Here is a 27,779-nt window from a genome sequence, read left to right as displayed (position 1 = left end):
TCAGAGCTGTAGAGTGGAACTTGGAGTCAATGCGGGTAAGAACCTCTCTCAGAGCTGTAGAGTGGAACTTGGAGCCAATGCGGTAAGATACTCTCTCAGTGCTGTAGAGTGGAACTTGGAGCCAATGCGGTAAGAACCTCTCTCAGAGCTGTAGAGTGGTTCTGGAAACCAATGAGGGTAAGAACCTCTCTCAGTGCTGTAGAGTGGTCCTGGAAGCCAATGAGGGGAAGAACCTCTCAGTGCTGTCGAGTGGTACTGGAAGCCAATGAGGGTAAGAACCTCTCTCAGTGCTGTAGAATGGTACTGGAAGCCAATGAGGGTAAGAACCTCTCTCAGTGCTGTAGAGTGGTACTGGAAGCAAATGAGGGTAAGAACCTCTCTCAGTGCTGTAGAGTGGTACTGGAAGCCATTGAGGGTAAGAACCTCTCAGTGCTGTAGAGTGATACTGGAAGCCAATGCGGTAAGAACCTCTCTCAGTGCTGTCGAGTGGTACTGGAAGCCAATGAGGGTAAGAACCTCTCTCAGTGCTGTAGAGTGGTTCTGGAAGCCAATGAGGGTAAGAACCTCTCTCAGAGCTGTAGAGTGGTTATGGAAACCAGTGAGGATAAGAACCTCTCTCAGTGCTGTAGAGTGGTACTGGAAGCCAATGAGGGTAAGAACCTCTCTCAGTGCTGTAGAGTGGTACTGGAAGCCAATGAGGGTAAGAACCTCTCTCAGTGCTGTAGAATGGTACTGGAAGCCAATGCGGGCAAGAATCTCTCTCAGAGCTGTAGAGTGGAACTTGGAGCCAATGCAGTAAGAACCTCTCTCAGAGCTGTAGAGTGGAACTTGGAGCCAATGCGGTAAGAACCTCTCTCAGTGCTGTAGAGTGGTACTGGAAGCCAATGAGGGTAAGAACCTCTCTCAGAGCTGTAGAGTGGTTATGGAAACCAATGAGGGTAAGAACCTCTCTCAGTGCTGTAGAGTGGTACTGGAAGCCAATGAGGGTAAGAACCTCTCTCAGTGCTGTAGAATGGTACTGGAAGCCAATGCGGGTAAGAATCTCTCTCAGAGCTGTAGAGTGGAACTTGGAGCCAATGCAGTAAGAACTTCTCAGAGCTGTAGAGTGGAACTTTGAGCCAATGCGGTAAGAACCTCTCTCAGTGCTGTAGAGTGGTACTGGAAGCCAATGAGGGTAAGACCCTCTCTCAGAGCTGTAGAGTGGTTATGGAAACCAATGAGGGTAAGAACCTCTCTCAGTGCTGTAGAGTGGTACTGGAAGCCAATGAGGGTAAGAACCTCTCTCAGTGCTGTAGAATGGTACTGGAAGCCAATGCGGGTAAGAATCTCTCTCAGAGCTGTAGAGTGGAACTTGGAGCCAATGCAGTAAGAACCTCTCTCAGAGCTGTAGAGTGGAACTTGGAGCCAATGCGGTAAGAACCTCTCTCAGAGCTGTAGAGTCGAACTTGGAGCCAATGCGGGTAAGAATCTCTCTCAGAGCTGTAGAGTGGAACTTGGAGCCAATGCGGGTAAGAATCTCTCTCAGAGCTGTAAAGTGGAACTTGGAGCCAATGCGGGTAAGAATCTCTCTCAGAGCTGTAGAGTGGACCTTGGAGCCAATGCGGTAAGAAACTCTCTCAGAGCTGTAGAGTGGAACTTGGAGCCAATGTGGTAAGAAACTCTCAGAGCTGTAGAGTGGAACTTGGAGCCAATGCGGTAAGAACCTCTCAGAGCTGTAGAGTGAACTTGGAGCCAATGCGGTAAGAATCTCTCTCACAGCTGTAGAGTGGAACTTGGAGCCAATGAGGGTAAGAACCTCTCTCAGAGCTGTAGAGTGGAACTTGGAGCCAATGCGGTAAGAACCTCTCTCAGTGCTGTAGAGTGGAACTTGGAGCCAATGCGGTAAGAATCTCTCTCAGAGCTGTAGAGTGGAACTTGGAGCCAATGCGGTAAGAACCTCTCTCAGTGCTGTAGAGTGGAACTTGGAGCCAATGCGGTAAGAACCGCTCTCAGAGCTGTAGAGTGGTTCTGGAAGCCAATGAGGGTAAGAACCTCTCTCAGAGCTGTAGAGTGGTTCTGAAAACCAATGAGGGTAAGAACCTCTCTCAGTGCTGTAGAGTGGTACTGGAAGCCAATGAGGGTAAGAACCTCTCTCAGTGCTGTAGAGTGGTACTGGAAGCCAATGAGGGTAAGAACCTCTCTCAGTGCTGTAGAATGGTACTGGAAGCCAATGAGGGTAAGAACCTCTCTCAGTGCTGTAGAGTGGTACTGGAAGCCAATGCGGTAAGAACCTCTCTCAGTGCTGTAGAGTGGAACTTGGAGCCAATGCGGTAAGAACCGTTCTCAGAGCTGTAGAGTGGTTCTGGAAGCCAATGAGGGTAAGAACCTCTCTCAGAGCTGTAGAGTGGTTCTGGAAACCAATGAGGGTAAGAACCTCTCTCAGTGCTGTAGAGTGGTACTGGAAGCCAATGAGGGTAAGAACCTCTCTCAGTGCTGTAGAGTGGTACTGGAAGCCAATGAGGGTAAGAACCTCTCTCAGTGCTGTAGAATGGTACTGGAAGCCAATGAGGGTAAGAACTTCTCTCAGTGCTGTAGAGTGGTACTGGAAGCCAATGAGGGTAAGAATCTCTCTCAGTGCTGTAGAGTGATACTGGAAGCCAATGCGGTAAGAACCTCTCTCAGTGCTGTAGAGTGGAACTTGGAACCAATGCGGTAAGAACCGCTCTCAGAGCTGTAGAGTGGTTCTGGAAGCCAATGAGGGTAAGAACCTCTCTCAGAGCTGTAGAGTGGTTCTGGAAACCAATGAGGGCAAGAACCTCTCTCAGTGCTGTAGAGTGGTACTGAAGCCAATGAGGGTAAGAACCTCTCAGTGTGCTGTAGAGTGGTACTGGAAGCCAATGAGGGTAAGAACCTCTCTCAGTGCTGTAGAGTGATACTGGAAGCCAATGCGGTAAGAACCTCTCTCATAGCTGTAGAGTGGAACTTGGAGCCAATGCGGGTAAGAATCTCTCTCAGAGCTGTAGAGTGGAACTTGGAGCCAATGCAGTAAGAATCTCTCTCAGAGCTGTAGAGTGGAACTTGGAGCCAATGCGGGTAAGAACCTCTCTCAGAGCTGTAGAGTGGAACTTGGAGCCAATACGGTAAGAACCTCTCTCAGTGCTGTAGAGTGGAACTTGGAGCCACGCGGTAAGAACCTCTCTCAGAGCTGTAGAGTCGAACTTGGAGCCAATGCGGGTAAGAATCTCTCTCAGAGCTGTAGAGTGGAACTTGGAGTCAATGCGGGTAAGAACCTCTCTCAGAGCTGTAGAGTGGAACTTGGAGCCAATGCGGTAAGATACTCTCTCAGTGATGTAGAGTGGAACTTGGAGCCAATGCGGTAAGAACCTCTCTCAGAGCTGTAGAGTGGTTCTGGAAACCAATGAGGGTAAGAACCTCTCTCAGTGCTGTAGAGTGGTCCTGGAAGCCAATGAGGGGAAGAACCACTCTCAGTGCTGTAGAGTGGTACTGGAAGCCAATGAGGGTAAGAACCTCTGTCAGTGCTGTAGAATGGTACTGGAAGCCAATGAGGGTAAGAACCTCTCTCAGTGCTGTAGAGTGGTACTGGAAGCCAATGAAGGTAAGAACCTCTCTCAGTGCTGTAGAGTGGTACTGGAAGCCATTGAGGGTAAGAACCTCTCTCAGTGCTGTAGAGTGATACTGGAAGCCAATGCGGTAAGAACCTCTCTCAGTGCTGTAGAGTGGAACTTGGAGCCACGCGGTAAGAACCGCTCTCAGAGCTGTAGAGTGGTTCTGGAAGCCAATGAGGGTAAGAACCTCTCTCAGAGCTGTAGAGTGGTTATGGGAACCAATGAGGGTAAGAACCTCTCTCAGTGCTGTAGAGTGGTACTGGAAGCCAATGAGGGTAAGAACCTCTCAGTGCTGTAGAGTGGTACTGGAAGCCAATGAGGGTAAGAACCTCTCTCAGTGCTGTAGAATGGTACTGGAAGCCAATGAGGGTAAGAATCTCTCTCAGAGCTGTAGAGTGGAACTTGGAGCCAATGCAGTAAGAACCTCTCTCAGAGCTGTAGAGTGGAACTTGGAGCCAATGCGGTAAGAACTCTCTCAGTGCTGTAGAGTGGTACTGGAAGCCAATGAGGGTAAGAACCTCTCTCAGAGCTGTAGAGTGGTTATGGAAACCAATGAGGGTAAGAACCTCTCTCAGTGCTGTAGAGTGGTACTGGAAGCCAATGAGGGTAAGAACCTCTCTCAGTGCTGTAGAATGGTACTGGAAGCCAATGCGGTAAGAATCTCTCTCAGAGCTGTAGAGTGGAACTTGGAGCCAATGCAGTAAGAACCTCTCAGAGCTGTAGAGTGGAACTTGAGCCAGTGAACTCTCTCAGTGCTGTAGAGTGGTACTGGAAGCCAATGAGGGTAAGACCTCTCTCAGAGCTGTAGAGTGGTTATGGAAACCAATGAGGGTAAGAACCTCTCTCAGTGCTGTAGAGTGGTACTGGAAGCCAATGAGGGTAAGAACCTCTCTCAGTGCTGTAGAATGGTACTGGAAGCCAATGCGGGTAAGAATCTCTCTCAGAGCTGTAGAGTGGAACTTGGAGCCAATGCAGGTAAGAACCTCTCTCAGAGCTGTAGAGTGGAACTTGGAGCCAATGCGGTAAGAACCTCTCTCAGAGCTGTAGAGTCGAACTTGGAGCCAATGCGGGTAAGAATCTCTCTCAGAGCTGTAGAGTGGAACTTGGAGCCAATGAGGGTAAGAACCTCTCTCAGTGCTGTAGAATGGTACTGGAAGCCAATGCGGGCAAGAATCTCTCTCAGAGCTGTAGAGTGGAACTTGGAGCCAATGCAGTAAGAACCTCTCTCAGAGCTGTAGAGTGGAACTTGGAGCCAATGCGGTAAGAACCTCTCTCAGAGCTGTAGAGTGGTACTGGAAGCCAATGAGGGTAAGAACCTCTCTCAGAGCTGTAGAGTGGTTATGGAAACCAATGAGGGTAAGAACCTCTCTCAGTGCTGTAGAGTGGTACTGGAAGCCAATGAGGGTAAGAACCTCTCTCAGTGCTGTAGAATGGTACTGGAAGCCAATGCGGGTAAGAATCTCTCTCAGAGCTGTAGAGTGGAACTTGGAGCCAATGCAGTAAGAACTTCTCTCAGAGCTGTAGAGTGGAACTTTGAGCCAATGCGGTAAGAACCTCTCTCAGTGCTGTAGAGTGGTACTGGAAGCCAATGAGGGTAAGACCCTCTCTCAGAGCTGTAGAGTGGTTATGGAAACCAATGAGGGTAAGAACCTCTCTCAGTGCTGTAGAGTGGTACTGGAAGCCAATGAGGGTAAGAACCTCTCTCAGTGCTGTAGAATGGTACTGGAAGCCAATGCGGGTAAGAATCTCTCTCAGAGCTGTAGAGTGGAACTTGGAGCCAATGCAGTAAGAACCTCTCTCAGAGCTGTAGAGTGGAACTTGGAGCCAATGCGGTAAGAACCTCTCTCAGAGCTGTAGAGTCGAACTTGGAGCCAATGCGGGTAAGAATCTCTCTCAGAGCTGTAGAGTGGAACTTGGAGCCAATGCGGGTAAGAATCTCTCTCAGAGCTGTAAAGTGGAACTTGGAGCCAATGCGGGTAAGAATCTCTCTCAGAGCTGTAGAGTGGACCTTGGAGCCAATGCGGTAAGAAACTCTCTCAGAGCTGTAGAGTGGAACTTGGAGCCAATGTGGTAAGAAACTCTCTCAGAGCTGTAGAGTGGAACTTGGAGCCAATGCGGTAAGAACCTCTCTCAGAGCTGTAGAGTAGAACTTGGAGCCAATGCGGTAAGAATCTCTCTCACAGCTGTAGAGTGGAACTTGGAGCCAATGAGGGTAAGAACCTCTCTCAGAGCTGTAGAGTGGAACTTGGAGCCAATGCGGTAAGAACCTCTCTCAGTGCTGTAGAGTGGAACTTGGAGCCAATGCGGTAAGAATCTCTCTCAGAGCTTTAGAGTGGAACTTGGAGCCAATGCGGTAAGAACCTCTCTCAGTGCTGTAGAGTGGAACTTGGAGCCAATGCGGTAAGAACCGCTCTCAGAGCTGTAGAGTGGTTCTGGAAGCCAATGAGGGTAAGAACCTCTCTCAGAGCTGTAGAGTGGTTCTGGAAACCAATGAGGGTAAGAACCTCTCTCAGTGCTGTAGAGTGGTACTGGAAGCCAATGAGGGTAAGAACCTCTCTCAGTGCTGTAGAATGGTACTGGAAGCCAATGTGGGTAAGAACCTCTCTCAGTGCTGTAGAGTGGTACTGGAAGCCAATGAGGGTAAGAACCTCTCTCAGTGCTGTAGAGTGGAACTTGGAGCCAATGCGGTAAGAACCTCTCTCAGTGCTGTAGAGTTGAACTTGGAGCCAATGCGGTAAGAACCGCTCTCAGAGCTGTAGAGTGGTTCTGGAAGCCAATGAGGGTAAGAACCTCTCTCAGAGCTGTAGAGTGGTTCTGGAAACCAATGAGGGTAAGAACCTCTCTCAGTGCTGTAGAGTGATACTGGAAGCCAATGAGGGTAAGAACCTCTCTCAGTGCTGTAGAGTGGTACTGGAAGCCAATGAGGGTAAGAACCTCTCTCAGTGCTGTAGAATGGTACTGGAAGCCAATGAGGGTAAGAACTTCTCTCAGTGCTGTAGAGTGGTACTGGAAGCCAATGAGGGTAAGAATCTCTCTCAGTGCTGTAGAGTGATACTGGAAGCCAATGCGGTAAGAACCTCTCTCAGTGCTGTAGAGTGGAACTTGGAACCAATGCGGTAAGAACCGCTCTCAGAGCTGTAGAGTGGTTCTGGAAGCCAATGAGGGTAAGAACCTCTCTCAGAGCTGTAGAGTGGTTCTGGAAACCAATGAGGGCAAGAACCTCTCTCAGTGCTGTAGAGTGGTACTGGAAGCCAATGAGGGTAAGAACCTCTCTCAGTGCTGTAGAGTGGTACTGGAAGCCAATGAGGGTAAGAACCTCTCTCAGTGCTGTAGAGTGATACTGGAAGCCAATGCGGTAAGAACCTCTCTCATAGCTGTAGAGTGGAACTTGGAGCCAATGCGGGTAAGAATCTCTCTCAGAGCTGTAGAGTGGAACTTGGAGCCAATGCAGTAAGAATCTCTCTCAGAGCTGTAGAGTGGAACTTGGAGCCAATGCGGTAAGAACCTCTCTCAGAGCTGTAGAGTGGAACTTGGAGCCAATACGGTAAGAACCTCTCTCAGTGCTGTAGAGTGGAACTTGGAGCCACGGTAAGAACCTCTCTCAGAGCTGTAGAGTCGAACTTGGAGCCAATGCGGGTAAGAATCTCTCTCAGAGCTGTAGAGTGGAACTTGGAGTCAATGCGGGTAAGAACCTCTCTCAGAGCTGTAGAGTGGAACTTGGAGCCAATGCGGTAAGATACTCTCTCAGTGATGTAGAGTGGAACTTGGAGCCAATGCGGTAAGAACCTCTCTCAGAGCTGTAGAGTGGTTCTGGAAACCACGAGGGTAAGAACCTCTCTCAGTGCTGTAGAGTGGTCCTGGAAGCCAATGAGGGGAAGAACCACTCTCAGTGCTGTAGAGTGGTACTGGAAGCCAATGAGGGTAAGAACCTCTGTCAGTGCTGTAGAATGGTACTGGAAGCCAATGAGGGTAAGAACCTCTCTCAGTGCTGTAGAGTGGTACTGGAAGCCAATGAAGGTAAGAATCTCTCTCAGTGCTGTAGAGTGGTACTGGAAGCCATTGAGGGTAAGAACCTCTCTCAGTGCTGTAGAGTGATACTGGAAGCCAATGCGGTAAGAACCTCTCTCAGTGCTGTAGAGTGGAACTTGGAGCCAATGCGGTAAGAACCGCTCTCAGAGCTGTAGAGTGGTTCTGGAAGCCAATGAGGGTAAGAACCTCTCTCAGAGCTGTAGAGTGGTTATGGGAACCAATGAGGGTAAGAACCTCTCTCAGTGCTGTAGAGTGGTACTGGAAGCCAATGAGGGTAAGAACCTCTCTCAGTGCTGTAGAGTGGTACTGGAAGCCAATGAGGGTAAGAACCTGTGCTGTAGAGTGGTACTGGAAGCCAATGAGGGTAAGAACCTCTCTCAGTGCTGTAGAATGGTACTGGAAGCCAATGAGGGTAAGAACTCTCTCAGTGCTGTAGAGTGGTACTGGAAGCCAATGAGGGTAAGAATCTCTCTCAGTGCTGTAGAGTGATACTGGAAGCCACGCGGTAAGAACCTCTCTCAGTGCTGTAGAGTGGAACTTGGAACCAATGCGGTAAGAACCGCTCTCAGAGCTGTAGAGTGGTTCTGGAAGCCAATGAGGGTAAGATTCTCTCTCAGAGCTGTAGAGTGGTTCTGGAAACCAATGAGGGCAAGAACCTCTCTCAGTGCTGTAGAGTGGTACTGCCAATGAGGGTAAGAACCTCTCTCAGTGCTGTAGAGTGGTACTGGAAGCCAATGAGGGTAAGAACCTCTCTCAGTGCTGTAGAGTGATACTGGAAGCCAATGCGGTAAGAACCTCTCTCATAGCTGTAGAGTGGAACTTGGAGCCAATGCGGGTAAGAATCTCTCTCAGAGCTGTAGAGTGGAACTTGGAGCCAATGCAGTAAGAATCTCTCTCAGAGCTGTAGAGTGGAACTTGGAGCCAATGCGGTAAGAACCTCTCTCAGAGCTGTAGAGTGGAACTTGGAGCCAATGCGGTAAGAACCTCTCTCAGAGCTGTAGAGTGGAACTTGGAGCCAATGCGGTAAGAACCTCTCTCAGAGCTGTAGAGTGGAACTTGGAGCCAATGCGGTAAGAATCTCTCTCAGAGCTGTAGAGTGGAACTTGGAGTCAATGCTAAGAACCTGAGCTGTAGAGCCCAATGCGGTAAGATACTCTCTCAGTGATGTAGAGTGAACTTGGAGCCAATGCGGTAAGAACCTCTCAGAGCTGTAGAGTGGTTCTGGAAACCAATGAGGGTAAGAACCTCTCTCAGTGCTGTAGAGTGGTCCTGGAAGCCAATGAGGGGAAGAACCACTCTCAGTGCTGTAGAGTGGTACTGGAAGCCAATGAGGGTAAGAACCTCTGTCAGTGCTGTAGAATGGTACTGGAAGCCAATGAGGGTAAGAACCTCTCTCAGTGCTGTAGAGTGGTACTGGAAGCCAATGAAGGTAAGAACCTCTCTCAGTGCTGTAGAGTGGTACTGGAAGCCATTGAGGGTAAGAACCTCTCTCAGTGCTGTAGAGTGATACTGGAAGCCAATGCGGTAAGAACCTCTCTCAGTGCTGTAGAGTGGAACTTGGAGCCAATGCGGTAAGAACCGCTCTCAGAGCTGTAGAGTGGTTCTGGAAGCCAATGAGGGTAAGAACCTCTCTCAGAGCTGTAGAGTGGTTATGGAAACCAATGAGGGTAAGAACCTCTCTCAGTGCTGTAGAGTGGTACTGGAAGCCAATGAGGGTAAGAACCTCTCTCAGTGCTGTAGAGTGGTACTGGAAGCCAATGAGGGTAAGAACCTCTCTCAGTGCTGTAGAATGGTACTGGAAGCCAATGAGGGTAAGAACCTCTCTCAGTGCTGTAGAGTGATACTGGAAGCCAATGCGGTAAGAACCTCTCTCATAGCTGTAGAGTGGAACTTGGAGCCAATGCGGGTAAGAATCTCTCTCAGAGCTGTAGAGTGGAACTTGGAGCCAATGCAGTAAGAACCTCTCTCAGAGCTGTAGAGTCGAACTTGGAGCCAATGCAAGAATCTCTCTCAGAGCTGTAGAGTGGAACTTGGAGCCAATGCGGGTAAGAATCTCTCTCAGAGCTGTAGAGTGGAACTTGGAGCCAATGCGGGTAAGAATCTCTCTCAGTGCTGTAGAGTGGAACTTGGAGCCAATGCGGGTAAGAATCTCTCTCAGAGCTGTAGAGTGGAACTTGGAGCCAATGCGGGTAAGAACCTCTCTCAGTGCTGTAGAGTGGAACTTGGAGCCAATGCGGTAAGAAACTCTCTCAGAGCTGTAGAGTGGAACTTGGAGCCAATGTGGTAAGAAACTCTCTCAGAGCTGTAGAGTGGAACTTGGAGCCAATGCGGTAAGAACCTCTCTCAGAGCTGTAGAGTAACTTGGAGCCAATGCGGTAAGAATCTCTCTCACAGCTGTAGAGTGGAACTTGGAGCCAATGAGGGTAAGAACCTCTCTCAGAGCTGTAGAGTGGAACTTGGAGCCAATGCGGTAAGAACCTCTCTCAGTGCTGTAGAGTGGAACTTGGAGCCAATGCGGTAAGAATCTCTCTCAGAGCTGTAGAGTGGAACTTGGAGCCAATGCGGTAAGAACCTCTCTAAGAGCTGTAGAGTCGAACTTGGAGCCAATGCGGGTAAGAAACTCTCTCAGAGCTGTAGAGTGGTTCTGGAAGCCAATGGTTCTGGAAACCAATGAGGGTAAGAACCTCTCTCAGTGCTGTAGAGTGGTACTGGAAGCCAATGAGGGTAAGAACCTCTCTCAGTGCTGTAGAGTGGTACTGGAAGCCAATGAGGGTAAGAACCTCTCTCAGTGCTGTAGAATGGTACTGGAAGCCAATGAGGGTAAGAACCTCTCTCAGTGCTGTAGAGTGGTACTGGAAGCCAATGAGGGTAAGAACCTCTCTCAGTGCTGTAGAGTGATACTGGAAGCCAATGCGGTAAGAACCTCTCTCAGTGCTGTAGAGTGGAACTTGGAGCCAATGCGGTAAGAACCGCTCTCAGAGCTGTAGAGTGGTTCTGGAAGCCAATGAGGGTAAGAACCTCTCTCAGAGCTGTAGAGTGGTTCTGGAAACCAATGAGGGTAAGAACCTCTCTCAGTGCTGTAGAGTGGTACTGGAAGCCAATGAGGGTAAGAACCTCTCTCAGTGCTGTAGAGTGGTACTGGAAGCCAATGAGGGTAAGAACCTCTCTCAGTGCTGTAGAGTGGTACTGGAAGCCAATGAGGGTAAGAACCTCTCTCAGTGCTGTAGAGTGGTACTGGAAGCCAATGAGGGTAAGAACCTCTCTCAGTGCTGTAGAGTGATACTGGAAGCCAATGCGGTAAGAACCTCTCTCATAGCTGTAGAGTGGAACTTGGAGCCAATGCGGGTAAGAATCTCTCTCAGAGCTGTAGAGTGGAACTTGGAGCCAATGCAGTAAGAATCTCTCTCAGAGCTGTAGAGTGGAACTTGGAGCCAATGCGGGTAAGAACCTCTCTCAGAGCTGTAGAGTGGAACTTGGAGCCAATACGGTAAGAACCTCTCTCAGTGCTGTAGAGTGGAACTTGGAGCCAATGCGGTAAGAACCGCTGTCAGAGCTGTAGAGTGGTTCTGGAAGCAAATGAGGGTAAGAACCTCTCTCAGAGCTGTAGAGTGGTTCTGGAAACCAATGAGGGTAAGAACCTCTCTCAGTGCTGTAGAGTGGTACTGGAAGCCAATGAGGGTAAGAACCTCTCTCAGTGCTGTAGAGTGGTACTGGAAGCCAATGAGGGTAAGAACCTCTCTCAGTGCTGTAGAATGGTACTGGAAGCCAATGAGGGTAAGAACCTCTCTCAGTGCTGTAGAGTGGTACTGGAAGCCAATGAGGTAAGAACCTCTCTCAGTGCTGTAGAGTGATACTGGAAGCCAATGCGGTAAGAACCTCTCTCAGTGCTGTAGAGTGGAACTTGGAGCCAATGCGGTAAGAACCGCTCTCAGAGCTGTAGAGTGGTTCTGGAAGCCAATGAGGGTAAGAACCTCTCTCAGAGCTGTAGAGTGGTTCTGGAAACCAATGAGGGTAAGAACCTCTCTCAGTGCTGTAGAGTGGTACTGGAAGCCAATGAGGGTAAGAACCTCTCTCAGTGCTGTAGAGTGGTTCTGGAAACCAATGAGGGTAAGAACCTCTCTCAGTGCTGTAGAATGGTACTGGAAGCCAATGAGGGTAAGAGCCTCTCTCAGTGCTGTAGAGTGGTACTGGAAGCCAATGAGGGTAAGAACCTCTCTCAGTGCTGTAGAGTGATACTGGAAGCCAATGCGGTAAGAACCTCTCTCATAGCTGTAGAGTGGAACTTGGAGCCAATGCGGGTAAGAATCTCTCTCAGAGCTGTAGAGTGGAACTTGGAGCCAATGCAGTAAGAATCTCTCTCAGAGCTGTAGAGTGGAACTTGGAGCCAATGCGGGTAAGAACCTCTCTCAGAGCTGTAGAGTGGAACTTGGAGCCAATACGGTAAGAACCTCTCTCAGTGCTGTAGAGTGGAACTTGGAGACAATGCGGTAAGAATCTCTCTCAGAGCTGTAGAGTGGAACTTGGAGCCAATGCGGTAAGATACTCTCTCAGTGATGTAGAGTGGAACTTGGAGCCAATGCGGTAAGAACCTCTCTCAGAGCTGTAGAGTGGTTCTGGAAACCAATGAGGGTAAGAACCTCTCTCAGTGCTGTAGAGTGGTCCTGGAAGCCAATGAGGGGAAGAACCACTCTCAGTGCTGTAGAGTGGTACTGGAAGCCAATGAGGGTAAGAACCTCTGTCAGTGCTGTAGAATGGTACTGGAAGCCAATGAGGGTAAGAACCTCTCTCAGTGCTGTAGAGTGGTACTGGAAGCCAATGAAGGTAAGAATCTCTCTCAGTGGTGTAGAGTGGTACTGGAAGCCATTGAGGGTAAGAACCTCTCTCAGTGCTGTAGAGTGATACTGGAAGCCAATGCGGTAAGAACCTCTCTCAGTGCTGTAGAGTGGAACTTGGAGCCAATGCGGTAAGAACCGCTCTCAGAGCTGTAGAGTGGTTCTGGAAGCCAATGAGGGTAAGAACCTCTCTCAGAGCTGTAGAGTGGTTATGGAAACCAATGAGGGTAAGAACCTCTCTCAGTGCTGTAGAGTGGTACTGGAAGCCAATGAGGGTAAGAACCTCTCTCAGTGCTGTAGAGTGGTACTGGAAGCCAATGAGGGGAAGAACCACTCTCAGTGCTGTAGAGTGGTACTGGAAGCCAATGAGGGTAAGAACCTCTGTCAGTGCTGTAGAATGGTACTGGAAGCCAATGAGGGTAAGAACCTCTCTCAGTGCTGTAGAGTGGTACTGGAAGCCAATGAAGGTAAGAATCTCTCTCAGTGGTGTAGAGTGGTACTGGAAGCCATTGAGGGTAAGAACCTCTCTCAGTGCTGTAGAGTGATACTGGAAGCCAATGCGGTAAGAACCTCTCTCAGTGCTGTAGAGTGGAACTGGAAGCCAATGAAGGTAAGAATCTCTCTCAGTGGTGTAGAGTGGTACTGGAAGCCATTGAGGGTAAGAACCTCTCAGTGCTGTAGAGTGGTACTGGAAGCCAATGAGGGTAAGAACCTCTCTCAGTGCTGTAGAGTGGTACTGGAAGCCAATGAGGGTAAGAACCTCTCTCAGTGCTGTAGAATGGTACTGGAAGCCAATGAGGGTAAGAACCTCTCTCAGTGCTGTAGAGTGATACTGGAAGCCAATGCGGTAAGAACCTCTCTCATAGCTGTAGAGTGGAACTTGGAGCCAATGCGGGTAAGAATCTCTCTCAGAGCTGTAGAGTGGAACTTGGAGCCAATGCAGTAAGAACCTCTCTCAGAGCTGTAGAGTCGAACTTGGAGCCAATGCGGGTAAGAATCTCTCTCAGAGCTGTAGAGTGGAACTTGGAGCCAATGCGGGTAAGAATCTCTCTCAGAGCTGTAGAGTGGAACTTGGAGCCAATGCGGGTAAGAATCTCTCTCAGAGCTGTAGAGTGGAACTTGGAGCCAATGCGGGTAAGAATCTCTCTCAGAGCTGTAGAGTGGAACTTGGAGCCAATGCGGGTAAGAATCTCTCTCAGTGCTGTAGAGTGGTACTGGAAGCCAATGCGGGTAAGAATCTCTCTCAGAGCTGTAGAGTGGTACTGGAAGCCAATGCGGGTAAGAATCTCTCTCAGAGCTGTAGAGTGGAACTTGGAGCCAATGCGGTAAGAAACTCTCTCAGAGCTGTAGAGTGGAACTTGGAGCCAATGTGGTAAGAAACTCTCTCAGAGCTGTAGAGTGGAACTTGGAGCCAATGCGGTAAGAACCTCTCTCAGAGCTGTAGAGTAGAACTTGGAGCCAATGCGGTAAGAATCTCTCTCACAGCTGTAGAATGGTACTGGAAGCCAATGACGGTAAGAACTTCTCTCAGTGCTGTAGAGTGGTACTGGAAGCCAATGAGGGTAAGAATCTCTCTCAGAGCTGTAGAGTGGAACTTGGAGCCAATGCGGGTAAGAATCTCTCTCAGAGCTGTAGAGTGGAACTTGGAGCCAATGCGGGTAAGAATCTCTCTCAGAGCTGTAGAGTGGACCTTGGAGCCAATGCGGTAAGAAACTCTCTCAGAGCTGTAGAGTGGAACTTGGAGCCAATGTGGTAAGAAACTCTCTCAGAGCTGTAGAGTGAACTTGGAGCCAATGCGGTAAGAACCTCTCTCAGAGCTGTAGAGTGGAACTTGGAGCCAATGCGGTAAGAATCTCTCTCAGTGCTGTAGAGTGGAACTTGGAGCCAATGAGGGTAAGAACCTCTCAGAGCTGTAGAGTGGAACTTGGAGCCAATGCGGTAATCTCTCTCAGAGCTGTAGAGTGGAACTTGGAGCCAATCTAAGATACTCAGTGCTGTAGAGTGGAACTTGGAGCCAATGCGGTAAGAACCTCTCTCAGAGCTGTAGAGTGGTTCTGGAAACCAATGAGGGTAAGAACCTCTCTCAGTGCTGTAGAGTGGTCCTGGAAGCCAATGAGGGTAAGAACCACTCTCAGTGCTGTAGAGTGGTACTGGAAGCCAATGAGGGTAAGAACCTCTGTCAGTGCTGTAGAATGGTACTGGAAGCCAATGAGGGTAAGAACCTCTCTCAGTGCTGTAGAGTGGTACTGGAAGCCAATGAAGGTAAGAATCTCTCTCAGTGGTGTAGAGTGGTACTGGAAGCCATTGAGGGTAAGAACCTCTCTCAGTGCTGTAGAGTGATACTGGAAGCCAATGCGGTAAGAACCTCTCTCAGTGCTGTAGAGTGGAACTTGGAGCCAATGCGGTAAGAACCGCTCTCAGAGCTGTAGAGTGGTTCTGGAAGCCAATGAGGGTAAGAACCTCTCTCAGAGCTGTAGAGTGGTTATGGAAACCAATGAGGGTAAGAACCTCTCAGTGCTGTAGAGTGGTACTGGAAGCCAATGAGGGTAAGAACCTCTCTCAGTGCTGTAGAGTGGTACTGGAAGCCAATGAGGGGAAGAACCACTCTCAGTGCTGTAGAGTGGTACTAGAAGCCAATGAGGGTAAGAACCTCTGTCAGTGCTGTAGAATGGTACTGGAAGCCAATGAGGGTAAGAACCTCTCTCAGTGCTGTAGAGTGGTACTGGAAGCCAATGAGGGTAAGAACCTCTCTCAGTGCTGTAGAGTGGTACTGGAAGCCATTGAGGGTAAGAACCTCTCTCAGAGCTGTAGAGTGGTTCTGGAAGCCAATGAGGGTAAGAACCTCTCTCAGAGCTGTAGAGTGGTTATGGAAACCAATGAGGATAAGAACCTCTCTCAGTGCTGTAGAGTGGTACTGGAAGCCAATGAGGGTAAGAACCTCTCTCAGTGCTGTAGAGTGGTACTGGAAGCCAATGAGGGTAAGAATCTCTCTCAGTGCTGTAGAATGGTACTGGAAGCAGATGATGGTAAGAACCTCTCTCAGTGCTGTAGAGTGGTACTGGAAGCCAATGAGGGTAAGAACCTCTCTCAGTGCTGTAGAGTGATACTGGAAGCCAATGCGGTAAGAACCTCTCTCAGTGCTGTAGAGTGGAACTGGAAGCCAATGAAGGTAAGAACCTCTCTCAGTGCTGTAGAGTGGTACTGGAAGCCATTGAGGGTAAGAACCTCTCAGTGCTGTAGAGTGGTACTGAAGCCAATGAGGGTAAGAACCTCTCTCAGAGCTGTAGAGTGGTTCTGGAAACCAATGAGGGTAAGAACCTCTCTCAGTGCTGTAGAGTGGTACTGGAAGCCAATGAGGGTAAGAACCTCTCTCAGTGCTGTAGAGTGGTTCTGGAAACCAATGAGGGTAAGAACCTCTCTCAGTGCTGTAGAATGGTACTGGAAGCCAATGAGGGTAAGAGCCTCTCTCAGTGCTGTAGAGTGGTACTGGAAGCCAATGAGGGTAAGAACCTCTCTCAGTGCTGTAGAGTGATACTGGAAGCCAATGCGGTAAGAACCTCTCTCATAGCTGTAGAGTGGAACTTGGAGCCAATGCGGGTAAGAATCTCTCTCAGAGCTGTAGAGTGGAACTTGGAGCCAATGCAGTAAGAATCTCTCTCAGAGCTGTAGAGTGGAACTTGGAGCCAATGCGGGTAAGAACCTCTCTCAGAGCTGTAGAGTGGAACTTGGAGCCAATACGGTAAGAACCTCTCTCAGTGCTGTAGAGTGGAACTTGGAGACAATGCGGTAAGAATCTCTCTCAGAGCTGTAGAGTGGAACTTGGAGCCAATGCGGTAAGATACTCTCTCAGTGATGTAGAGTGGAACTTGAGCCAATGCGGTAAGAACCTCTCTCAGAGCTGTAGAGTGGTTCTGGAAACCAATGAGGGTAAGAACCTCTCTCAGTGCTGTAGAGTGGTCCTGGAAGCCAATGAGGGGAAGAACCACTCTCAGTGCTGTAGAGTGGTACTGGAAGCCAATGAGGGTAAGAACCTCTGTCAGTGCTGTAGAATGGTACTGGAAGCCAATGAGGGTAAGAACCTCTCTCAGTGCTGTAGAGTGGTACTGGAAGCCAATGAAGGTAAGAATCTCTCTCAGTGGTGTAGAGTGGTACTGGAAGCCATTGAGGGTAAGAACCTCTCTCAGTGCTGTAGAGTGATACTGGAAGCCAATGCGGTAAGAACCTCTCTCAGTGCTGTAGAGTGGAACTTGGAGCCAATGCGGTAAGAACCGCTCTCAGAGCTGTAGAGTGGTTCTGGAAGCCAATGAGGGTAAGAACCTCTCTCAGAGCTGTAGAGTGGTTATGGAAACCAATGAGGGTAAGAACCTCTCTCAGTGCTGTAGAGTGGTACTGGAAGCCAATGAGGGTAAGAACCTCTCTCAGTGCTGTAGAGTGGTACTGGAAGCCAATGAGGGGAAGAACCACTCTCAGTGCTGTAGAGTGGTACTGGAAGCCAATGAGGGTAAGAACCTCTGTCAGTGCTGTAGAATGGTACTGGAAGCCAATGAGGGTAAGAACCTCTCTCAGTGCTGTAGAGTGGTACTGGAAGCCAATGAAGGTAAGAATCTCTCTCAGTGGTGTAGAGTGGTACTGGAAGCCATTGAGGGTAAGAACCTCTCTCAGTGCTGTAGAGTGATACTGGAAGCCAATGCGGTAAGAACCTCTCTCAGTGCTGTAGAGTGGAACTGGAAGCCAATGAAGGTAAGAATCTCTCTCAGTGGTGTAGAGTGGTACTGGAAGCCAATTGAGGGTAAGAACCTCTCTCAGTGCTGTAGAGTGGTACTGGAAGCCAATGAGGGTAAGAACCTCTCTCAGTGCTGTAGAGTGGTACTGGAAGCCAATGAGGGTAAGAACCTCTCTCAGTGCTGTAGAATGGTACTGGAAGCCAATGAGGGTAAGAACCTCTCTCAGTGCTGTAGAGTGATACTGGAAGCCAATGCGGTAAGAACCTCTCTCATAGCTGTAGAGTGGAACTTGGAGCCAATGCGGGTAAGAATCTCTCTCAGAGCTGTAGAGTGGAACTTGGAGCCAATGCAGTAAGAACCTCTCTCAGAGCTGTAGAGTCGAACTTGGAGCCAATGCGGGTAAGAATCTCTCTCAGAGCTGTAGAGTGGAACTTGGAGCCAATGCGGGTAAGAATCTCTCTCAGAGCTGTAGAGTGGAACTTGGAGCCAATGCGGGTAAGAATCTCTCTCAGAGCTGTAGAGTGGAACTTGGAGCCAATGCGGGTAAGAATCTCTCTCAGAGCTGTAGAGTGGAACTTGGAGCCAATGCGGGTAAGAACCTCTCTCAGTGCTGTAGAGTGGTACTGGAAGCCAATGAGGGTAAGAATCTCTCTCAGAGCTGTAGAGTGGTACTGGAAGCCAATGCGGGTAAGAATCTCTCTCAGAGCTGTAGAGTGGAACTTGGAGCCAATGCGGTAAGAAACTCTCTCAGAGCTGTAGAGTGGAACTTGGAGCCAATGTGGTAAGAAACTCTCTCAGAGCTGTAGAGTGGAACTTGGAGCCAATGCGGTAAGAACCTCTCTCAGAGCTGTAGAGTAGAACTTGGAGCCAATGCGGTAAGAATCTCTCTCACAGCTGTAGAATGGTACTGGAAGCCAATGACGGTAAGAACTTCTCTCAGTGCTGTAGAGTGGTACTGGAAGCCAATGAGGGTAAGAATCTCTCTCAGAGCTGTAGAGTGGAACTTGGAGCCAATGCGGGTAAGAATCTCTCTCAGAGCTGTAGAGTGGAACTTGGAGCCAATGCGGGTAAGAATCTCTCTCAGAGCTGTAGAGTGGACCTTGGAGCCAATGCGGTAAGAAACTCTCTCAGAGCTGTAGAGTGGAACTTGGAGCCAATGTGGTAAGAAACTCTCTCAGAGCTGTAGAGTGGAACTTGGAGCCAATGCGGTAAGAACCTCTCTCAGAGCTGTAGAGTAGAACTTGGAGCCAATGCGGTAAGAATCTCTCTCAAAGCTGTAGAGTGGAACTTGGAGCCAATGAGGGTAAGAACCTCTCTCAGAGCTGTAGAGTGGAACTTGGAGCCAATGCGGTAAGAATCCTCTCTCAGAGCTGTAGAGTGGAACTTGGAGCCAATGCGGTAAGATACTCTCTCAGTGCTGTAGAGTGGAACTTGGAACCTCTCTCAGAGCTGTAATTCTGAAACCACGGGTAAGAACCTCTCTCAGTGCTGTAGAGTGGTCCTGCTGAACCACTCTCAGTGCTGTAGAGTGGTACTGGAAGCCAATGAGGGTAAGAACCTCTGTCAGTGCTGTAGAATGGTACTGGAAGCCAATGAGGGTAAGAACCTCTCTCAGTGCTGTAGAGTGGAACTTGGAGCCAATGCGGTAAGAACCTCTGTCAGTGCTGTAGAGTGGTACTGGAAGCCAATGAGGGTAAGAACCTCTCTCAGTGCTGTAGAGTGATACTGGAAGCCATTGCGGTAAGAACCTCTCTCATAGCTGTAGAGTGGAACTTGGAGCCAATGCGGGTAAGAACCTCTCTCAGTGCTGTAGAGTGGTACTGGAAGCCAATGAGGGTAAGAACCTCTCTCAGTGCTGTAGAATGGTACTGGAAGCCAATGAGGGTAAGAACCTCTCTCAGTGCTGTAGAGTGTTACTGGAAGCCAATGTGGGTAAGAACCTCTCTCAGTGCTGTAGAGTGGTACTGGAAGCCAATGAGGGGAAGAACCTCTCTCAGTGCTGTAGAGTGGTACTAGTCTGTCAGTGCTGTAGAATGGTACTGGAGCCAATGAGGGTAAGAACCTCTCTCAGTGCTGTAGAGTGGAACTGGAAGCCAATGAAGGTAAGAATCTCTCTCAGTGGTGTAGAGTGGTACTGGAAGCCATTGAGGGTAAGAACTCTCTCAGAGCTGTAGAGTGGTTCTGGAAGCCAATGAGGGTAAGAACCTCTCTCAGAGCTGTAGAGTGGTTATGGAAACCAATGAGGGTAAGAACCTCTCTCAGTGCTGTAGAGTGGTACTGGAAGCCAATGAGGGTAAGAACCTCTCTCAGTGCTGTAGAGTGGTACTGGAAGCCAATGAGGGGAAGAACCACTCTCAGTGCTGTAGAGTGGTACTGGAAGCCAATGAGGGTAAGAACCTCTGTCAGTGCTGTAGAATGGTACTGGAAGCCAATGAGGGTAAGAACCTCTCTCAGTGCTGTAGAGTGGTACTGGAAGCCAATGCGGTAAGAACCTCTCTCAGTGCTGTAGAGTGGAACTGGAAGCCAATGAAGGTAAGAATCTCTCTCAGTGGTGTAGAGTGGTACTGGAAGCCATTGAGGGTAAGAACCTCTCTCAGTGCTGTAGAGTGGTACTGGAGCCAATGCGGGTAAGAACCTCTCTCAGTGCTGTAGAGTGGTACTGGAAGCCAATGAGGGTAAGAACCTCTCTCAGTGCTGTAGAATGGTACTGGAAGCCAATGAGGGTAAGAACCTCTCTCAGTGCTGTAGAGTGTTACTGGAAGCCAATGTGGGTAAGAACCTCTCTCAGTGCTGTAGAGTGGAACTTGGAGCCAATGCGGGTAAGAACCTCTCTCAGAGCTGTAGAGTGGAACTTGGAGCCAATGTGGTAAGAACCTCTCTCAGTGCTGTAGAGTGGAACTTGGAGCCAATGCGGTAAGAATCTCTCTCAGATCTGTAGAGTGGAACTTGGAGCCAATGCGGGTAAGAATCTCTCTCAGATCTGTAGAGTGGAACTTGGGGCCAATACGGGTAAGAATCTCTCTCAGATCTGTAGAGTGGAACTTGGGGCCAATGCGGTAAGAATCTCTCTCAGAGCTGTAGAGTGGAACTTGGAGCCAATGCGGTAAGAACCTCTGTCAGTGCTGTAGAGTGGTACTGGAAGCCAATGAGGGTAAGAACCTCTCTCAGTGCTGTAGAGTGATACTGGAAGCCATTGCGGTAAGAACCTCTCTCATAGCTGTAGAGTGGAACTTGGAGCCAATGCGGGTAAGAACCTCTCTCAGTGCTGTAGAGTGGTACTGGAAGCCAATGAGGGTAAGAACCTCTCTCAGTGCTGTAGAGTGGTACTGGAAGCCAATGAAGGTAAGAACCTCTCTCAGTGCTGTAGAGTGGTACTGGAAGCCATTGAGGGTAAGAACCTCTCTCAGTGCTGTAGAGTGATACTGGAAGCCAATGCGGTAAGAACCTCTCTCAGTGCTGTAGAGTGGAACTTGGAGCCAATGCGGTAAGAACCGCTCTCAGAGCTGTAGAGTGGTTCTGGAAGCCAATGAGGGTAAGAACCTCTCTCAGAGCTGTAGAGTGGTTATGGAAACCAATGAGGGTAAGAACCTCTCTCAGTGCTGTAGAGTGGTACTGGAAGCCAATGAGGGTAAGAACCTCTCTCAGTGCTGTAGAGTGGTACTGGAAGCCAATGAGGGGAAGAACCACTCTCAGTGCTGTAGAGTGGTACTGGAAGCCAATGAGGGTAAGAACCTCTGTCAGTGCTGTAGAATGGTACTGGAAGCCAATGAGGGTAAGAACCTCTCTCAGTGCTGTAGAGTGGTACTGGAAGCCAATGAAGGTAAGAATCTCTCAGTGGTGTAGAGTGGTACTGGAAGCCATTGAGGGTAAGAACCTCTCTCAGTGCTGTAGAGTGATACTGGAAGCCAATGTAAGAACCTCTCTCAGTGCTGTAGAGTGGAACTGGAAGCCAATGAAGGTAAGAATCTCTCTCAGTGGTGTAGAGTGGTACTGGAAGCCATTGAGGGTAAGAACCTCTCTCAGTGCTGTAGAGTGGTACTGGAAGCCAATGAGGGTAAGAACCTCTCTCAGTGCTGTAGAGTGGTACTGGAAGCCAATGAGGGTAAGAACCTCTCTCAGTGCTGTAGAATGGTACTGAAGCCAATGAGGGTAAGAACCTCTCTCAGTGCTGTAGAGTGATACTGGAAGCCAATGCGGTAAGAACCTCTCTCATAGCTGTAGAGTGGAACTTGGAGCCAATGCGGGTAAGAATCTCTCTCAGAGCTGTAGAGTGGAACTTGGAGCCAATGCAGTAAGAACCTCTCAGAGCTGTAGAGTCGAACTTGGAGCCAATGCGGGTAAGAATCTCTCTCAGAGCTGTAGAGTGGAACTTGGAGCCAATGCGGGTAAGAATCTCTCTCAGAGCTGTAGAGTGGAACTTGGAGCCAATGCGGGTAAGAATCTCTCTCAGAGCTGTAGAGTGGAACTTGGAGCCAATGCGGGTAAGAATCTCTCTGTAGAGTGGAACTTGGAGCCAGTAAGAATCTCTCTCAGTGCTGTAGAGTGGTACTGGCCAATGCGGGTAAGAATCCAAGCTGTAGAGTGGTACTGGAAGAACCTCTCAGAGCTGTAGAGTGGAACTTGGAGCCAATGTGGTAAGAAACTCTCTCAGAGCTGTAGAGTGGAACTTGGAGCCAATGTGGTAAGAAACTCTCTCAGAGCTGTAGAGTGGAACTTGGAGCCAATGCGAAGAACCTCTCTCAGAGCTGTAGAGTAGAACTTGGAGCCAATGCGGTAAGAATCTCTCTCACAGCTGTAGAATGGTACTGGAAGCCAATGAGGGTAAGAACTTCTCTCAGTGCTGTAGAGTGGTACTGGAAGCCAATGAGGGTAAGAATCTCTCTCAGAGCTGTAGAGTGGAACTTGGAGCCACGGGTAAGAATCTCTCTCAGAGCTGTAGAGTGGAACTTGGAGCCAATGCGGGTAAGAATCTCTCTCAGAGCTGTAGAGTGGACCTTGGAGCCAATGCGGTAAGAAACTCTCTCAGAGCTGTAGAGTGGAACTTGGAGCCAATGTGGTAAGAAACTCTCTCAGAGCTGTAGAGTGGAACTTGGAGCCAATGCGGTAAGAACCTCTCTCAGAGCTGTAGAGTAGAACTTGGAGCCAATGCGGTAAGAATCTCTCTCACAGCTGTAGAGTGGAACTTGGAGCCAATGAGGGTAAGAACCTCTCTCAGAGCTGTAGAGTGGAACTTGGAGCCAATGCGGTAAGAACCTCTCTCAGTGCTGTAGAGTGGAACTTGGAGCCAATGCGGTAAGAATCTCTCTCAGAGCTGTAGAGTGGAACTTGGAGCCAATGCGAAGAACCTCTCTCAGTGCTGTAGAGTGGAACTTGGAGCCAATGCGGTAAGAACCGCTGTCAGAGCTGTAGAGTGGTTCTGGAAGCAATGAGGGTAAGAACCTCTCTCAGAGCTGTAGAGTGGTTCTGGAAACCAATGAGGGTAAGAACCTCTCTCAGTGCTGTAGAGTGGTACTGGAAGCCAATGAGGGTAAGAACCTCTCTCAGTGCTGTAGAGTGGTACTGGAAGCCAATGAGGGTAAGAACCTCTCTCAGTGCTGTAGAGTGATACTGGAAGCGAATGCGGTAAGAACCTCTCTCAGTGCTGTAGAGTGGAACTTGGAGCCAATGCGGTAAGAACCGCTCTCAGAGCTGTAGAGTGGTTCTGGAAGCCAATGAGGGTAAGAACCTCTCTCAGAGCTGTAGAGTGGTTCTGGAAACCAATGAGGGTAAGAACCTCTCTCAGTGCTGTAGAGTGGTACTGGAAGCCAATGAGGGTAAGAACCTCTCTCAGTGCTGTAGAGTGGTTCTGGAAACCAATGAGGGTAAGAACCTCTCTCAGTGCTGTAGAATGGTACTGGAAGCCAATGAGGGTAAGAGCCTCTCTCAGTGCTGTAGAGTGGTACTGGAAGCCAATGAGGGTAAGAACCTCTCTCAGTGCTGTAGAGTGATACTGGAAGCCAATGCGGTAAGAACCTCTCTCATAGCTGTAGAGTGGAACTTGGAGCCAATGCGGGTAAGAATCTCTCTCAGAGCTGTAGAGTGGAACTTGGAGCCAATGCAGTAAGAATCTCTCTCAGAGCTGTAGAGTGGAACTTGGAGCCAATGCGGGTAAGAACCTCTCTCAGAGCTGTAGAGTGGAACTTGGTGCCAATACGGTAAGAACCTCTCTCAGTGCTGTAGAGTGGAACTTGGAGACAATGCGGTAAGAATCTCTCTCAGAGCTGTAGAGTGGAACTTGGAGCCAATGCGGTAAGATACTCTCTCAGTGATGTAGAGTGGAACTTGGAGCCAATGCGGTAAGAACCTCTCTCAGAGCTGTAGAGTGGTTCTGGAAACCAATGAGGGTAAGAACCTCTCTCAGTGCTGTAGAGTGGTCCTGAAGCCAATGAGGGGAAGAACCACTCTCAGTGCTGTAGAGTGGTACTGGAAGCCAATGAGGGTAAGAACCTCTGTCAGTGCTGTAGAATGGTACTGGAAGCCAATGAGGGTAAGAACCTCTCTCAGTGCTGTAGAGTGGTACTGGAAGCCAATGAAGGTAAGAATCTCTCAGTGCTGTAGAGTGGTACTGGAAGCCATTGAGGGTAAGAACCAAGTGCTGTAGAGTGATACTGAAGCCAATGCGGTAAGAACCTCTCTCAGTGCTGTAGAGTGGAACTTGGAGCCAATGCGGTAAGAACCGCTCTCAGAGCTGTAGAGTGGTTCTGGAAGCCAATGAGGGTAAGAACCTCTCTCAGAGCTGTAGAGTGGTTATGGAAACCAATGAGGGTAAGAACCTCTCTCAGTGCTGTAGAGTAGTACTGGAAACCAATGAGGGTAAGAACCTCTCTCAGTGCTGTAGAGTGGTACTGGAAGCCAATGAGGGTAAGAACCTCTGTCAGTGCTGTAGAGTGGTACTGGAAGCCAATGAGGGTAAGAACCTCTCTCAGTGCTGTAGAGTGATACTGGAAGCCATTGCGGTAAGAATCTCTCTCAGAGCTGTAGAGTGGAACTTGGAGCCAATGCGGTAAGAATCTCTCTCAGAGCTGTAGAGTGGAACTTGGAGCCAATGCAGTAAGAACCTCTCTCAGAGCTGTAGAGTCGAACTTGGAGCCAATGCGGGTAAGAATCTCTCTCAGAGCTGTAGAGTGGAACTTGGAGCCAATGCGGGTAAGAATCTCTCTCAGAGCTGTAGAGTGGAACTTGGAGCCAATGCGGGTAAGAATCTCTCTCAGAGCTGTAGAGTGGAACTTGGAGCCAATGCGGGTAAGAATCTCTCTCAGAGCTGTAGAGTGGAACTTGGAGCCAATGCGGGTAAGAATCTCTCTCAGAGCTGTAGAGTGGACCTTGGAGCCAATGCGGTAAGAAACTCTCTCAGAGCTGTAGAGTGGAACTTGGAGCCAATGTGGTAAGAAACTCTCTCAGAGCTGTAGAGTGGAACTTGGAGCCAATGCGGTAAGAACCTCTCTCAGAGCTGTAGAGTAGAACTTGGAGCCAATGCGGTAAGAATCTCTCTCACAGCTGTAGAGTGGAACTTGGAGCCAATGAGGGTAAGAACCTCTCTCAGAGCTGTAGAGTGGAACTTGGAGCTAATGCGGTAAGAACCTCTCTCAGTGCTGTAGAGTGGAACTTGGAGCCAATGCGGTAAGAATCTCTCTCAGAGCTGTAGAGTGGAACTTGGAGCCAATGCGGTAAGAACCTCTCTAAGAGCTGTAGAGTCGAACTTGGAGCCAATGCGGGTAAGAACCTCTCTCAGAGCTGTAGAGTGGTTCTGGAAACCAATGAGGGTAAGAACCTCTCTCAGTGCTGTAGAGTGGTACTGGAAGCCAATGAGGGTAAGAACCTCTCTCAGTGCTGTAGAGTGGTACTGGAAGCCAATGAGGGTAAGAACCTCTCTCAGTGCTGTAGAATGGTACTGGAAGCCAATGAGGGTAAGAACCTCTCTCAGTGCTGTAGAGTGATACTGGAAGCCAATGCGGTAAGAACCTCTCTCATAGCTGTAGAGTGGAACTTGGAGCCAATGCGGGTAAGAATCTCTCTCAGAGCTGTAGAGTGGAACTTGGAGCCAATGCAGTAAGAATCTCTCTCAGAGCTGTAGAGTGGAACTTGGAGCCAATGCGGTAAGAATCTCTCTCAGAGCTGTAGAGTGGAACTTGGAGCCAATGCGGGTAAGAATCTCTCTCAGAGCTGTAGAGTGGAACTTGGAGCCAATGCGGGTAAGAATCTCTCTCAGAGCTGTAGAGTGGAACTTGGAGCCAATGCGGGTAAGAATCTCTCTCAGAGCTGTAGAGTGGAACTTGGAGCCAATGCGGGTAAGAATCTCTCTCAGAGCTGTAGAGTGGACCTTGGAGCCACGGTAAGAAACTCTCTCAGAGCTGTAGAGTGGAACTTGGAGCCAATGTGGTAAGAAACTCTCTCAGAGCTGTAGAGTGGAACTTGGAGCCAATGCGGTAAGAACCTCTCTCAGAGCTGTAGAGTAGAACTTGGAGCCAATGCGGTAAGAATCTCTCTCACAGCTGTAGAGTGGAACTTGGAGCCAATGAGGGTAAGAACCTCTCAGAGCTGTAGAGTGGAACTTGGAGCTAATGCGGTAAGAACCTCTCTCAGTGCTGTAGAGTGGAACTTGGAGCCAATGCGGTAAGAATCTCTCTCAGAGCTGTAGAGTGGAACTTGGAGCCAATGCGGTAAGAACCTCTCTCAGTGCTGTAGAGTGGAACTTGGAGCCAATGCGGTAAGAACCGCTGTCAGAGCTGTAGAGTGGTTCTGGAAGCAAATGAGGGTAAGAACCTCTCTCAGAGCTGTAGAGTGGTTCTGGAAACCAATGAGGGTAAGAACCTCTCTCAGTGCTGTAGAGTGGTACTGGAAGCCAATGAGGGTAAGAACCTCTCTCAGTGCTGTAGAGTGGTACTGGAAGCCAATGAGGGTAAGAACCTCTCTCAGTGCTGTAGAGTGATACTGGAAGCAAATGCGGTAAGAACCTCTCAGTGCTGTAGAGTGGAACTTGGAGCCAATGCGGTAAGAACCGCTCTCAGAGCTGTAGAGTGGTTCTGGAAGCCAATGAGGGTAAGAACCTCTCTCAGAGCTGTAGAGTGGTTCTGGAAACCAATGAGGGTAAGAACCTCTCTCAGTGCTGTAGAGTGGTACTGGAAGCCAATGAGGGTAAGAACCTCTCTCAGTGCTGTAGAGTGGTTCTGGAAACCAATGAGGGTAAGAACCTCTCTCAGTGCTGTAGAATGGTACTGGAAGCCAATGAGGGTAAGAGCCTCTCTCAGTGCTGTAGAGTGGTACTGGAAGCCAATGAGGGTAAGAATCTCTCTCAGTGCTGTAGAGTGATACTGGAAGCCAATGCGGTAAGAACCTCTCTCATAGCTGTAGAGTGGAACTTGGAGCCAATGCGGGTAAGAATCTCTCTCAGAGCTGTAGAGTGGAACTTGGAGCCAATGCAGTAAGAATCTCTCTCAGAGCTGTAGAGTGGAAATTGGAGCCAATGCGGTAAGAACCTCTCTCAGAGCTGTAGAGTGGAACTTGGAGCCAATGCGGTAAGAACCTCTCTCAGTGCTGTAGAGTGGAACTTGGAGCCAATGCGGTAAGAACCGCTGTCAGAGCTGTAGAGTGGTTCTGGAAGCAAATGAGGGTAAGAACCTCTCTCAGAGCTGTAGAGTGGTTCTGGAAACCAATGAGGGTAAGAACCTCTCTCAGTGCTGTAGAGTGGTACTGGAAGCCAATGAGGGTAAGAACCTCTCTCAGTGCTGTAGAGTGGTACTGGAAGCCAATGAGGGTAAGAACCTCTCTCAGTGCTGTAGAATGGTACTGGAAGCCAATGAGGGTAAGAACCTCTCTCAGTGCTGTAGAGTGGTACTGGAAGCCAATGAGGGTAAGAACCTCTCTCAGTGCTGTAGAGTGATACTGGAAGCGAATGCGGTAAGAACCTCTCTCAGTGCTGTAGAGTGGAACTTGGAGCCACGCGGTAAGAACCGCTCTCAGAGCTGTAGAGTGGTTCTGGAAGCCAATGAGGGTAAGAACCTCTCTCAGAGCTGTAGAGTGGTTCTGGAAACCAATGAGGGTAAGAACCTCTCTCAGTGCTGTAGAGTGGTACTGGAAGCCAATGAGGGTAAGAACCTCTCTCAGTGCTGTAGAGTGGTTCTGGAAACCAATGAGGGTAAGAACCTCTCTCAGTGCTGTAGAATGGTACTGGAAGCCAATGAGGGTAAGAGCCTCTCTCAGTGCTGTAGAGTGGTACTGGAAGCTAATGAGGGTAAGAACCTCTCTCAGTGCTGTAGAGTGATACTGGAAGCCAATGCGGTAAGAACCTCTCTCATAGCTGTAGAGTGGAACTTGGAGCCAATGCGGGTAAGAATCTCTCTCAGAGCTGTAGAGTGGAACTTGGAGCCAATGCAGTAAGAATCTCTCTCAGAGCTGTAGAGTGGAACTTGGAGCCAATGCGGGTAAGAACCTCTCTCAGAGCTGTAGAGTGGAACTTGGAGCCAATACGGTAAGAACCTCTCTCAGTGCTGTAGAGTGGAACTTGGAGACAATGCGGTAAGAATCTCTCTCAGAGCTGTAGAGTGGAACTT

General features: G+C 49.3%; 1 long non-coding RNA gene across 6 annotated transcripts; it reads right to left on the bottom strand.

Moving 5' to 3' along the window:
* Positions 1-248: 248 nt before the first annotated feature.
* On the bottom strand, positions 249-27,001 carry LOC127914628 (uncharacterized). Of its 6 annotated transcripts, none has more exons than XR_008089113.1 (3): positions 26,896-27,001; positions 14,785-14,974; positions 249-423 (listed from the first exon to the last, which is right to left on the bottom strand). It is a non-coding gene; the product is annotated as an uncharacterized LOC127914628 (long non-coding RNA). The 6 variants fall into 6 exon arrangements; XR_008089114.1 differs by lacking the exon at positions 26,896-27,001 and adding an exon at positions 26,041-26,146; XR_008089115.1 differs by lacking the exon at positions 26,896-27,001 and adding an exon at positions 25,001-25,106.
* Positions 27,002-27,779: the final 778 nt, after the last annotated feature.

The sequence above is a fragment of the Oncorhynchus keta genome, chromosome 33 (genome assembly GCF_023373465.1).
Source record: "Oncorhynchus keta strain PuntledgeMale-10-30-2019 chromosome 33, Oket_V2, whole genome shotgun sequence".
In the NCBI taxonomy this organism is placed as follows: domain Eukaryota; kingdom Metazoa; phylum Chordata; class Actinopteri; order Salmoniformes; family Salmonidae; genus Oncorhynchus; species Oncorhynchus keta.
This window is presented reverse-complemented; position numbering and strand designations above follow the sequence as displayed.